The following is a 14,682-nucleotide window of genomic DNA, read 5'->3' as shown; positions in this document are numbered from 1 at the left end:
TTCCGGTGTGTATTGAATGAAAATGTTTCCAAAGGACACAATTTCTAGTTCCAAAGTTATTGAAATCTAGCTCAAAACGTAAGTTTTTCATCTGGGAAAGACATGTGGTAGTGTGAATATAATTGCTACATGCTAATCAGTATAAGTTCGATATGCTAGCACTATAGCAACTCTGTCGAGCCGTGAGAATGACTATCGGGCATGAGCACTTGCTGGGACGTGTTTAGAATGGTACATCCTCTATAAGGTTTTTCAAACACTGCCTATGAGCAGAGATTGATGGTTTATACGCTTTAATTAATTCTATGAGAGTTTTATTGGTTCCTCCAGTACAGTGGTGAAATTGAACTGTGCAAGTAAAGTATGAAAAAGACAACAACATGGATGTGTGCAGAATTCCAGCTTTATTACAGAAGGCTGGACAAGGTGAATTAAGCATGTTAAACATATATATGTCCAGCAAACAACAAAGTAATTGTCATGAACAGTTGTACTAAACTAAGTATCTGAGGAACAGATAAGGGCTATGCACAAAGAAAACAAGCAATAAAAATGAGAATTGCCACCGACAGGCTTTTAGAAACAGATCCAATTCTGTGTAACAATTATCAAAGGATCATCATAAAAACAGCCATGGGGATAAAAAGGGGCACAGAGTCATGAAAGTACGCATGGAGCACCAGCAGTAGTCCTTACAAAAAATTGTGTAGTCCCTAATATTATCATGCCAAAGGTGGCAAAGGGAATATTGTCCCTCGAATAAAATGCAGTCTCATACCTGAGGTCCGGTTCCTTGGCGCTTGTCCGCGAACTTGCACACGCGTTTTGCACCAGATTTAAGTTGGCACGTGTCACTTGTTTGAAGGACTGAATCAAGAAATGGTGGCTGCTGATGCATTTTCTCGAGAGAGAGCAAAAACGCGCATGCTTTTCGTACCACGCAAGGGCTGTACGAAAATACTCGTACTAATTGTAGAAAGGCAATGACAGAAAAATGGCACTCGCGCACATGTAGCGTGCGAGCGCGCTTTGCCATTGCAGAGCACAGCTCCATGAGTAAACGGCCGAAAGCAAGCTTGCGTGTGCCATCGCGATGGAAAGAGCCTAGGCCCTCCGCTGTCGGCATTTATGTTCATCAAGCTTTTACCTCGGTGGTAGAAAAAAAAGCTAGTCCGGGATGGAGGAGGATTCTAACCTAGTTTTCTTACCGCCCAGAAGAACGCGCGATGGAAAGAAATCGGAACAGCGGAGGCGCGTATGCGTCGCGTTGTTTACGATTCTTTCCATCGCAATATTGCGCAATATTGGAAAGGGCGGTCAACAAACTTCAAAACCTTGATCCGCGCAGTAGTATTCTAGTCGCGTCGGTGGTTCAGTGGTAGAATACTCGCCTGCCACGCGGGTGGCCCGGGTTCGATTCCCGGCCGACGCATTTTATTTTTCGTTTTAAAAATTTTCATGTTTTGTTACCATCATTATAACACTGCTTTCTCAATCACGCCGTCCATGATAGCATTTCAGCGCCACTGTCCGTTGAGGCTAACCCGGCGTGCCATCATTCCGATTTGGCTGTTTTGTGTCCGTAAACTGTGAGCTTGTCATACGTCCTGCGCTGTGTCTGCTACGTCAGGGGAAGGTATGCACTGTGACCTTCGTTTCAGAAATGTAGTAGTTGTGGTTTTAGTAAATAATAATAAAAAAAGGAAGGAAAATATTTTTGCTAGCCCCGGCATCTGCCATCGATACTGAAGCACCTGAGCTGGGGCAGCGGAAGTAAAGGATAGCAGGCAGGACTACTACTCTTACACCGTGAGGCAGGATGAAATGAAATGAAAGAGGTGAGGGACAGGGAGAGGGGATAGGAACACAGATGTACTGGCTTGACGCTTTAGTGCAGCGCCAATGAAAGGACGCAGCGCAGTCCGGAAGCAGACGACATCGGTCTGAGCAGCGGTGGCGCCTGCGGTGGCGTCTAGAGGAAGCATGTCATCTCATACTGATGGATACTCAGGCAAATTTTCTGCTCTCCAATTAATTATTATAACGTAGGGTTGCTTTGAATAATAGAATGTTAGGCTGCACATCCGCCAAGGTCTCCCCGGAAATCTGCTCGGAGATTGGCACCTAGTGGTCCCCATTTCCAGTTTTTCCTTTCCGCCAACTGGCGCTACATGGCTGCCCGCGCGCGGTGGGTACCCGCGGCGAGACGCTGCCTAGGCATACTTACCTGGTGCCGGGGTTACCGTGATCAGCGAGGCGGGGAGAGGCGCGGGCATTGCACTGCGCTCGTGCTGACCCCTGCCACTACCCCAAACTGGGGCAGATGGGGCATGCAATTTTTGGTAGTGGGGGACTGCGTTCGCGCTATCCCCCTTCGTATGAAATCCAAAGTCAGAATCCACACCTTGAGGTTGCACGTGTACTTTGTAGTGAATCAGAATTGAAAGGTGAACGTACGTTTGTTGAAGATCCCCAAGTGGTCGAAATTATTCCGGAGCCCTCCACTACGGACCTATTTGTTCCTCTCTTCTTTCACTCCATCCTTTATCCCTTCCCTTACGGCGCGGTTCAGGTGTCCAACGATATATGAGACAGATACTGCGCCATTTCCTTTCCACCAAAAACCAATTATTATTATTATTCACTGTCCTTAAACCGCGATGCCTTGGATAAATCAGTCGCGAAGAGCGGCAGTGGCGCCATCTGTTTTCACCAGCGGAAAGCGTCACAAGGCGCCGAGGCGAGCGTTGCAAGGGGCGCGGGTCTTTTGAATACGCCGTTTCGGCTGCTTCAACTGAAGCGCTTCCAACATTTTCGGCCAACTGTGCGGAAAAAAACATCAGAAACTGATTTAACGAGGCTTTACCTTTCAAGAATATTGTTTGATCTCTCTTTTCTGTCGAGTGACTTCATACACTTATATTATCTGCTTTGGTGACTCTCGGAAAGCGTCGGAGGGGGATATCGCAGTCTGGAGCTGTGTTTTTCTCGTTTAATTTCATGGTGCGAACTTTTTATTCTTCGTGGCTGTTGTGACGTCTTTGTTTCTCTGCGCTGTGTTGAGGTGTGGTATGCCGTCTTACAGAGAGAAAGCGGCGGCAGTGGTGTGTCTAATTGAGACAAACTCAATGCACTATATCCGCAAACAATTCATGGTGAGGTTTCGCCGGCGGCCGCCGTCTCATGCTGCCGTTTTGAAATGGCGCCATAAGTTTGAAGACACCGGGAAGCAAGCAAAACAAGATAAATCAGACACACCGTGCAATCGGTGATGCGCGTGTGAGAGTTTTTGAACCCGTGCTGGGCTATGTTCGGCGTAGCCCCATCGACGGTGAGCCTAGCACTTAAAAGTGGAGGATATGGCGTCCGTACAGGGGGCAGGTACACCAGAACTTAAGCCCAGCCGACAAAGCACAGCGGGTTTCATTGCGCCGCTCAGAGCAGCAGGTTCTGGATACCTCGAATTTTTGGCGTTCAGTGACGTGGCTGTTTTTCGCCTGGACGGCCAAGTAAACCAAGAGTGCACCTTTTTCTGGGTGAAAAGCAACCAGCATTTCACTCGCACCGAGGTCGTGAACTCACCACGCACTGTTGTCTGGTATGCTATTTGGCGAGAGGGAGTGGTCAGCCCGTTCTTGTTTGAGGACACGGTGACAGCTGACTCCTATCTGCGCCTGTTGAAAGAAAAGTTTCTGCCGGAGCTGGTGCAGCAGCAGCTAGGCATCTTCCAGCAAGATGCCGCCCCTGCTCACTACGCAGCCAAAGTTAGGAAATGGCTCAGTGAAGAATTCCCGGGCCAGTGGATGGGGCGTGGGTCGTCCAGTATGCCTTGGCCAGATCGCCAGATTTGACACCGTGCAATTTTTTCGTATGGGGATACAATAAAATCGCACATCTACAGGGCTGGACGCCTTCGCACTGTTGAGGATCTTCAGCAGCGGATAAAAGAAGAGCTCAATACGATAAGCGACGACTTGAGAGCTGCAGTTTTCTACGAATACACTCACAGGTTGCAGCGATGCATAGACGCTGTGAGGATTAATTGCTTTGCAGCCTGAATGTATTTTGCTTTGTTACCAGCCAGTGTAGATAGACGGGCGAGTCGGTGGCAGGTCATTCTTAAAACACCGCAAAACAGACTCAGACACATGTAAGGGACGTGCACACGAGCGAACGCCGTGTAATGCTAATAAATTTCTTTCAACAGCTCACATCATTCCCTTCCAACGACGGAGTGTCCTGCAAAAGAAACGGCCGTTCTTCCGGTCTGATGTGTGTATATCGCTTTCATTGGGTAAATGGTGACAGGTAAGCCTGGAATTGGTTTGTTTTACAGTACTATAATTTAAAAATACTAAAGATGACGCAAATGCCGGAACATCATATTCAAAGGGCCCGCACTCCTTGTAACGCTCGCCTCGGGGCCTTGTCGTAAGCTTTCCACTACAGAAAACAGATGGCGCCACCACCGCTGTTTATAGCCCACCACAGGCGGGCTTGCGTAGTGCCGAAGGTTTCTGCTTGGTTTTTGTGTAGGAATGCGCTCTTTTACGTTGCGTAGTCGGCCGGACGATGGGTCGGCAAGCTACGAAAGTCAAGGTGGACTTTCAAGAGAAATTTATTGGACTAAGAACAAGCAGGGACTCTCGTCCCTCAAACAGTGACAAAAACGACCTAAGTCGTCGGTGGTACAAATAAACCGCACATGACAAAAACGCATCACAAAAAACGCATATGACAAGAATGCACATGACAAGAGTGCACTGAAAAAGTTCTTGAGCGATGTCGTAGAAGTTCACGTCGTGAAGTTTGCCGCGCACTCGTGTCACTTGTAGACTACGGCACACAGCAGAACCACGCGCACACAATTCTGCCGGTGGCTAGAATGGCAAGCACAGCCACACGGCCGCGACGCACATGTCGATAAAGCGGGTGGACCACCGCTGAAGGAATTTGTGTTCCTCTAGCGTCACAAGGTCTTCGCATGCTTGCTCAAGCATGCGTGCACGCGTACACGCTGCAGTAGGGGTACATGGCCCCTTGTGGTCGGCCGCGCAACGCCGCAGCTCCCCTCTGCCGCCATAGTACAAATGCGCCGACGCAAAGTAGCATGCGGACGAATGGCTCACGCGATCTTGTGTTGGAGCAGAGATGAGCCCCAAACATGCGCGCGTGACATGAGCCGCCAGAAGATTCTGGCTGCTACGCATTCGAACATTGCATGCTCTGATGTTTCTACTAGACCGCACTGTGGGCAACGGGAGGAGGGTGCCACGCCCCATGCTGCGATTGGGTCAGCCGTGGGTAAAACCCGCCAGCCTCGCTGCCAGCCAAAGTCGCGCACCTGCGCAGGGAGAGATGAATGCCTCAGGCAGCGCCTCCTCTATACTTTCAGTGCCCGGCGAAAGAGCGCAGGACAATAGCCCGCCGCCGTCGGCGATAGTACAACGCATTGCCGCCAGGTGCCTCCACCTAAACAGGATAGCGCAACGCGCACAGCAGCAGAACAAACTAAGAATACTCAATTCAATAAGCGATGTTGAATTGGAAGAATGCACACACCATGCTTTAAATCACCTCAACAGACTATATTCAGTGAAGTGTCAAGCTTACAGAATCCGAACGCCATGCAAGGACCTTCTAGAATCAAGTCAATATGAAAAAGTTCACCATGCAACATATAGTGTGTTAAGAAAGAGCTTTTCCGACTTCGTCAGTGGCATACCTGAAAAACAATGAAAAGTGCGACACTTATTCAAATCTGCAGAATAAATCCAATCAGAAGTGCTTCAAGTTTAATGAAATACATACAAGGGATGTTTATTTTCAAATTGCTTTTGCTTTTTAACTTTATGTGCACAATTGTGCAAAGAGCACCTGAAGGTGTTACATTGCTTATCGCAGTTTTAGACTCTTTCTTGAAAGTGGCTTTTGAGCAAAGTACTTGTGTGGAAAATAGGAGACGGCCCCGAAGGGACGGAACGGGAAGACGCTCAACGTGGGGCAACGCGACACCCGCCCTCGCGCCGGGTCTGACCAAGGTCACAAGTGGCTCTCTATCTCTCTTTCTCCCGACTGCCCGAGGCCAACCGCTCGAGATGCCTTCTTTTCTCCCCTTCCCACTGTTCCCTTTTGTATCCATGTGTTTTGTGTCAAACTTCGACCCGTGTAAATAAAGTCAGTGTGAAAGTGAAAGCCACCCAGAGAGCGTCGTTTTTGTGAGGCTCCCGCGCGCGCGGCCCCGCCGCCCGAACGAGTCTTACGCGCAGTTTGGCTTTAATTAGTGCGGCTCAGTCGTTACTTGCCGGGGTGTCACGGTCGCAGTTACTAACGTTCAGAAGAAATAACATTTTTGGTGCCGAAACCCGGGAAACTTAGTTAACAGTGATCGAGAACGCCATGGAATGACTCCAGAGGAAGCAAGCCGCACTACGACAAGCGATCGACAGGATCATCACAGCAGCCACCACACTCCTACAAGAGCCTGCAGTCCAGAGCGGTGAGCTGGAAGAACAATTTGACCTCCTTGTCGAGCAATCAGAAGAACTTAAAGCAGTTAATGAGAGCATCGAGAAGAGGGTAGACCTGCAGGAACTCAACGCCGAATTGGCAGCCGTATCTGTCTTCAGTGAGAAAATCAGCGTCACGAAAACACGCATCAAAAGAGCCCTACGTAACCAAACCTCGAGCGAAGATAGATCGACAACTCCGTCAGTAACGGGGGCTCTTCCCGAGCCTAATTCGCAGTCTTCAGTGAACACCGGCATCACCACGAGCCAGCTACCGTCAGCAACTACCAAACTTCCGAAGCTGGAAATCGCCAAGTTCAGCGGAGACTTGCGATCATGGCAGAGATTTTGGAATCAGTTCGAATCAACAATTAACAAGAATGAAGTTCTTTCAGCAATCGCTAAATTCCAGTACTTGACGAGTTACCTCACAGGAAAGGCGGCCGCGGCGATCGAAGGGCTATCCCTAAGCAATGAAAACTACGCAGTAGCGATCAAGACCCTGACGGAAAGATTCGGGAAAGAAGACGTCATAATCGAAGAACACATGTCACGGTTGCTCGGTGTTCGCCCGGTACACAACCTCCACGACACGGAAAGGCTTAGGACCCTTTATGATGAAATCCAGTCGGGAGTCCGAAGCCTCGAGGCACTGGGAGTGACATCGAGTACGTACGGCGTGCTGTTGCTGACTGTCTTAAGGAAAAGCATTCCTGATCAGCTGTGCCTTGAATACTGCCGGAAGAAAGCTACCGCTAAAGCCAGTCCCCAAGACGAACTCCAAGATTTCCTAGATTTCTTAAGAATGGAAGTGGAGAGCAGAGAACGAGCACAGTACAGCAGCCGCCAGTCGCAGAGCACTGTTCTCAAACCGAGGGATTCAAGCCTAAAGGGAAAGACGCCTTCCGCAGCAGTCTTCGCTGTAAAAGGCAGAGAGTCGCAGTGCTCATTTTGTGGTGCAGAAGATCACCTTCCGCAGGACTGTGTGGTCAGCGTTCCGCTAGAAATGAAGAAGGAAATCATGGCCAAAGAGAGAAGGTGCTTCAAATGCGCGAAAAGGAACCATCGGGCAACCGAATGCCGATCAGCCAAGTGGCTTAAGTGCGCGAAATGCTCCGCCCGGCACGCTACAGGCGTCTGCGAGTTAAACAGGCCGACACCATCTCATGCAAGAAACGTCCCTGCCCCTCTTGAGACTACCGTGCAGTCATCTTTACAGATGGCACATACGAACTCCACTCCGAGCGTGCTCCTGCAGACAGCACAAGCCTGGGCAGAAGCGAAACAGAATCGCGCCTTGGTTAGAATACTGCTCGACGGTGGCAGCCAACGAACTTTCGTAAAAGAAGAAGTTTCCCGGCGTCTTAAGCTTCGAGTGGTGGGCGAAGAACGTCTCGCCATTCACACCTTTGGGACCACGAAGCCAAGCATCAAAACGTGCAACAGAGTCGAGTTATGGCTACGAAGCCGGCATAACGACAACATAATTCGAGTCGAGGCCCTAGAGGTTCCTGAGATTTCCGGGGATTTTCTACAACCACCGGACGCCTCCGCTACCAGCCTGGCTGCAGACCAAGGGCTCCAGCTCGCTGATCTGGCTCCTGGCGACCATCGACAGAACACCAGCGTCTGTGTCTTGATTGGCGCTGACCGATACTGGGACGTCACCACCGGAAAAGTCAAGCGTGTCAGCGACAAGCTCGTTGCCGTGGAGACCATCTTTGGGTGGACATTACAAGGTATGGTTTCTAAAACAACGGCGACGACGTATTTGACGACAACCACCGGAGTCATGCGCATCTTGGTGACCACCCAACAGGACAACGACGTCCTATCCAGACAGCTGAAATCATTTTGGGAGTTGGAACACCTTGGAATAGTCGACAGAGAAGCCACAAACAAGGAAGACGAAGTTCTTAAAGACTTCCAAGAAACCGTCACTTACAGAGATGGTCGTTATCAGGTGGCCCTGCCCTGGAAACACAATGCTTCAGATTTAGCTGACAATAAAGGGGTAGCTGCGCAGAGGCTTCGGTCATTAACGGCCAAGCTGCTGAGAAGTGACGACATCAGACAAGCTTACGACCAAGCGCTGCGAGAATACTTGGTTTCCGGACACGCCGAGGAGGTCAACAGAAATGGTGAGTCCCCAAAGGGACCTATTTATTACCTCCCGCATCGAGGCGTTGTCAGACCGACAAGTGAGACAACCAGGCTGAGAGTTGTTTTCGACGCGTCCTCGAGCGCACAAGGTCAGCTCTCGCTCAATGATGTTCTGTTTGCGGGACCAAATTTGAATCCAAATCTCTCAGACATCCTAATCAGGTTCCGAACCCACAGCATCGCTATCATGGCAGACATAGAAAAGGCATTCCTCCAGGTGCAGCTCGCCGAAAGTGACCGCGACGCCCTGCGTTTTCTGTGGTATGAACGAGCGCCCAAGCAGTCGGAACCTCTGCCCCCTGTCAAAGAGTACCGTATGACGAGAGTGCCGTTCGGAGCAACATCGAGTCCCTTTTTGCTTGCGGCAACTCTCAAACACCATATAGGGTCCATGCAGGATATTTATCCGAGCACTGCGAATGTACTCAAAAATGACCTGTTTGTGGACGATCTATACGGGCGCTGACACCATAGAGGAGGCGGAGCGGATCTGTGAAGAATCGCAGTGCATTATGAACAAGGCCGGCATGCATCTGCGCAAGTGGCGATCGAATGCGGCAGAGCTTGCAACGATGATATTCGAAAGTGATAACGCACGAGGCAGCTTGCCGGAGCTCACGACGACAAAGATCCTCGGTGTCGAATGGAGGCCTCACGCTGACGACTTCGTGTTTGAGATGAACACCCTAATAGATTTCTTGAGAACGCGGCAGGATACGAAGAGGTCTTTGCTACAAGCGTCAGCGCGTATTTTCGACCCTTTCGGTTTCCTCGCCCCGATCTCCACTACAGCGAAGATTTTGTTTCAAACCCTTTGGGAGCGCGGTACAGACTGGGATGAGAAGCTGCCAACAGACGTATTAGAGAAATGGAACAGTTGGTGCCAGCAGCTTACTGAGCTTCGCTGCATTTCAGTACCTCGCAAAATCGCCTTGAAGGGAGAACATGCCGAGCCGGAGCTACATGTTTTCTGTGATACCAGCCCCAAAGCTTACGGTGCCGTAGCTTACGTGAAGACAAAAAATGAAGACGGGAGCTTCACTGTATCCCTTTTGATGGCGAAGTCAAGGGTGGCTCCGTTAAAGCGCTTGTCATTGCCGCGGTTGGAGCTAATGGGGCTCTAATTGGAGCTCGGTTGGCCAAAACGCTTATTCAGCAGATGAATGTGACAGCTCTTTCAGTCCATTGCTGGAGTGACTCGACTGTTGCTCTGAACTGGATAAAGAGCTCTGCTCTGAAGTGGAAACCTTTCATTGCCAACCGAGTGCAAGAGATTCAATCTCTGACGGATCCTTTAGTCTGGAGGCATTGCCCTGGAAAGGAAAACCCCGCGGACTTGTTGACAAGGGGCATAATGCCATCCTGCTTGATTAACAGTAAAACCTGGTGGACCGGACCTGATTGGCTGAAGACTTCAACAGTGTACCCCACTGTTCTGCCACAGATCGATAACAAGATTTGCGCAGAGGAGGAAAGAGTCGTGCAGGTGCTCAATACAGTGAGCTGCAGTGCATCGGAGCCTTTGCTAGATATTGAAAACAGCAGCTCCTTGACCAGAGTCCTTCGCGTAACAGCCTGGATTCAGCGCTTTCTGCATAACTCTCGGAACCCCTCACTGAAACGAGAAGGAGAGTTAACAGCACCAGAACTGGCGGAGGCCGAGAACTACTGGCTTCGACTGTCACAAATGACAAGCTTCTCGAAGGAAATAGGCGCACTTCAGTCGTCAACTCCACTCGACAAGAGATCGCCCATCCTAGCTCTCAACCCCTACCTCGATGCTGATGGTTTACTCAGGGTAGGCGGTAGACTCCAATATAGCGCCGAAGAGGAAGAAACAAAACATCCAGTAGTAATCTCTTGCGCACACCGGTTCGCATTATTGCTCATCGCGCGCGAGCACATGCGCTTGCTGAATGCTGGAGTGCGAGACACCCTATGCCACCTCCGTGAGCACTACTGGGTGCTGAGAGGAAGACAAGCAATAAAGTCGGTGATTAGGCGCTGCGTTCCGTGCCAGAGACAAAGTTGCCGTCCCGCAGCTGAACCCGTAGCCCCTCTTCCACCTGAACGCGTCACCAAGGCTGACCCCTTCCAGATCACAGGTGTCGACTTTGCGGGGCCGCTATTCTGCAGTGAAAATGGAGTGACTCGCAAGGCGTACATCGCTCTCTTTACATGCGCGACAACCAGAGCAGTCCATCTCGAGCTCGTGAGAGACCTCACATCCAACTCTTTCCTGAAGGCTCTCAGACGGTTTGTTTCTAGACGCGGGATGTGCAAAATAATCTATTCCGATAACGCTCTGACCTTTAAAAGAGCGTCAAAAGACATTGCAGCGACGTTTCGGGCATCGAGGGAAACAGAGGTCCAGGCATATCTCAGCGAACACCGAATGTCCTGGAGATTCATTGTGGAGAGAGCGGCCTGGTGGGGCGGCTTCTGGGAAAGAATGGTTCGGACCGTGAAAACGTGCCTTCGCAAAACACTCGGCAGAAGCAGCCTGGATTTCGACAGCCTCCACACAGTTCTCACAGAGGTCGAGGCGGTCGTAAATTCCCGTCCCCTCACATATGTCCACTCGGATGCGGGGGAGCCAGCTCCTCTAACACCCGCTCATTTCCTTGTTGGACGACGGCTAACAGCTTTGCCGTCCACGACTGCGGCCACTTCTGCGAAGTCGACGCGTGGAACGCTGCAAAGAAAATGGAAGTACCGCGTCGCACTTGTGGATTTGTTTTGGAAACGGTGGAGGCGGGAGTATCTCTTAGAACTGAGGTCCGCTCATTTCACCCGGCCTACGCAGCAGCGAAGCATACAGGAAGGCGCTATTGTGCTGCTCGGCGACGAACGGACGCCCCGCCAGATGTGGCCGATGGCGAGAGTCAAGGAGACCTTCCCAGGAAGGGACGGTAATGTGTGCGCTTGCAAGATTGTGCTCCCAAACAGAGGGGAGATGCGTCGGCCAGTGCAAGCCCTTTTCCCTCTCGAACTTCAAGGTTGGGACGTGTCACGCAGTGCACAATGAGCCGAAATAGCTCATTGCGGGGGAGGATGTGGAAAATAGGAGACGGCCCCGAAGGGACGGAACGGGAAGACGCTCAACGTGGGGCAACGCGACACCCGCCCTCGCGCCGGGTCTGACCAAGGTCACAAGTGGCTCTCTATCTCTCTTTCTCCCGACTGCCCGAGGCCAACCGCTCGAGATGCCTTCTTTTCTCCCCTTCCCACTGTTCCCTTTTGTATCCATGTGTTTTGTGTCAAACTTCGACCCGTGTAAATAAAGTCAGTGTGAAAGTGAAAGCCACCCAGAGAGCGTCGTTTTTGTGAGGCTCCCGCGCGCGCGGCCCCGCCGCCCGAACGAGTCTTACGCGCAGTTTGGCTTTAATTAGTGCGGCTCAGTCGTTACTTGCCGGGGTGTCACGGTCGCAGTTACTAACGTTCAGAAGAAATAACAACTTGTAAGCATCGTGCTTGTCTGTGATGCTAAATGCATAGTTTGCAAGGAGAGGCCTCACAAAACGCACTGCAATAAGTTCCATCAGCTTCTGTAGGTGCATCATGTCATTCTCTTTACATTGCAGCAACTTTGAGGCACACAGAGCTGGAACAGCGTGTGCCACCAAGCTAGTCATGGGTCTCGGAAGAGCTGGATTTTCCTTCAGGGCTTGCTCAGAGAAAACACGCAAGATGTCCAGGACAAAAAACAGCTGGTCAGAGGGATATAAAAGTCCCCCACGGTCCTGGCTTCGAGTGAACGTCTGCAATGGCTGATTTGTTAGTGGCTTGGATGCGATTGCCACACAGTTCTCGCAGTTTATCTGCTCACTGATGACGCGGACAATATAGCCACCAACATATACGGTCGCAGATATCTGCAGGGAAGGCATGTATACAGGCAAAACAGTAGTGTTGTCTTTGAAGAACATTCAGAGCAGCTCTTCCCAGTTGCGAATGAGGTTTAACAGATGTTTCTGGCTTCTCAGGTGATACAGTTATTGACATGACTTCCGGCTCAGTGTGTGCCACATTCGAAAGTGGATTGAATGCAGCTATTCCAATTTTCAGCACTTTCTGAAGCCATGTCAGACGAAGCGAGACGTGTCGCAAAAGCACATGTTTCAACGCAGCAAAGCACGTCGCCAAATCCCAAATGGCCAAATCACGCGAGCCATCGGGTGATAAACAAACCCTGTTTACGTGGCGCCTCCTCGCGGCTGCCAAGCGCGCTACGTGAACGGAGACGCGACGGCGCTGAGAGCGTGAATTGCCGGGCACTGAAAATAGAGGAGGCGTTGTCTCAGGTCTCGCCACCGCGCCTGCCCGCTCCTTATTGTCAATTGTTCCGGTGCTGCTTCTCGCACCTAAGGACTCGCATACCCGTGTGGGTGGCATGGTGAATATCTCCACACCAGGCAGGGCTGCGGTGAGACCTGAGGGCACCGCAGGCTTTCTGGAAAAACGGGGGGGGGGGGGGGGTGCGGGCTGCAAGGCTGAGGGGCCGACACTGTGTTCCGAGAAGAAAAGGGGGCGCTACGTTCCGAGAAAGTAGGCAAGGAGCCCCCTTTCCGGGTAGTCGGTAATGTCGACAAGGTCGCGGATCCATCGCAAGGCGAGGACACTGCACAATGTGGGTAGATGAGGGAGGCTAAATCCCCCCCTCCCCCCCCCCCCCAATTTCTGTAGGAATTCTGAGCAGAGCGCGTGCTACTGTGGTGGTGGTGGTTGTTGCTAAGGGATATTCTGGGGAGGGGGATACTGGCCCCGACGTATGTTGGCCTCGTGGGCATCACTCTTGGGGGCCAGGGGAAGGGGACTGGGATGTGGGGGAGGGGAGGGGGATTGGGGTGGTGGCACGGGACAGGGACAGCACATCACAGGACACCGAAGACAACACCCGAGGCACCAGGCACGCAGCAAGCAGCCGACTCGCTGGGGAGGGGAAGATGAACGGCGCGCGCTGGGAGTGGCGCGCGCACGTCGGGGGCTTGCCGGAGGCAAGGAGCCGTCACCCCGGAGCAGCCGGAGAGCCGACCAGGGCAGGCGAAGGCTGCAAGGTAGCCGAGGCTGCCTGCAGAGAGCCACCGATGGGTAGCCGGTAGAGACCGCTGGTAGGCTGCTGGGAGGCAGCGCGGCGGGGTGCGCTGGGAACCGCCGTTGCCGGCGGCGCGCAGGGGCTGTAATAACAGCAGGGCGTCAGTGGGCTGGCGACCAGGGACCGGCGGTGGTGTTCAAAATCACGCCGGGAGCTGCGTCAGGACAGCAGCAGGGGGAGGAAACGCTGGAAACCGCCATGAAGACGGCGCGTCGGGGCCCCTCACGCACCAGTGCGCGAGCGGAGGGCGGAGGGCAGCAGGGAAACCGCGCTCACGTCCAAGGCGGCACAACAGGCGTCAAGGTGGCGAACAAGCCGCCGCCAACGACATCAGGTGCGCCGGCTGCTGGGGGGTTTACGGGAAACATGGGCCGCCGCCGCTGCAGCTGACGACGACGGCCCGAAGAGGCTCTCCCGGCGGGCGAGGGTTACCCGGCCGCCGAAGCGGCCGCCGGGCGAGTAGGCCTACTAGGAGTAGGGCGACGGGGCCCTACGCGGGCGACGGGTCGGCGGGGCGGCCTAGTAGCTCCCTGGGAGGTGCGCCGTACGGCGCTGGCCGCGCTCGGTGCTCCTTGCGATCGTCCAAAGGGTGGGCAGGAGGGTGCGCCGGGCGCGGCGGAGGCGAGACGTAGTCGTCGAAGGGAACGAGCACGTCTCGAGAGGAGAGGCAGGAGACATCCACACTCCTCGAAGGTCCAGACGGGAAGGGGGAATACTACTGTCTCCGTCTTTCCTGCCCAAAAAAACGAGCCACATAGAGTGGACATGCGTCGCGTGAGGTTGCGGGGAGGGTAGGCGACTCTGGCGATGTAGATTAGGGGGGCGCATACCGATGAGCGGATGATAAACGCGCGCTCTGCGAGAGAGGCGAAATCGCGCCGCTACGGTCAAGCGTCTTTCTGCGGTAGCTCTGAG

General features: G+C 52.5%; 1 non-coding gene and 1 pseudogene across 1 annotated transcript; both read left to right on the top strand.

The window, feature by feature from the left end:
* The first annotated feature begins 1,361 nt into the window (after positions 1-1,361).
* On the top strand, positions 1,362-1,432 carry TRNAG-GCC (transfer RNA glycine (anticodon GCC)). The gene has a single exon. It is a non-coding gene; the product is annotated as a tRNA-Gly (tRNA).
* A 787-nt stretch (positions 1,433-2,219) lies between these two features.
* LOC144126474 (U1 spliceosomal RNA) lies at positions 2,220-2,374 on the top strand (annotated as a pseudogene).
* The last annotated feature ends 12,308 nt before the right edge of the window (positions 2,375-14,682 follow it).

Source organism: Amblyomma americanum, chromosome 3, assembly GCF_052857255.1.
Source record: "Amblyomma americanum isolate KBUSLIRL-KWMA chromosome 3, ASM5285725v1, whole genome shotgun sequence".
Taxonomy (NCBI): Eukaryota; Metazoa; Arthropoda; class Arachnida; order Ixodida; family Ixodidae; genus Amblyomma; species Amblyomma americanum.
This window is presented reverse-complemented; position numbering and strand designations above follow the sequence as displayed.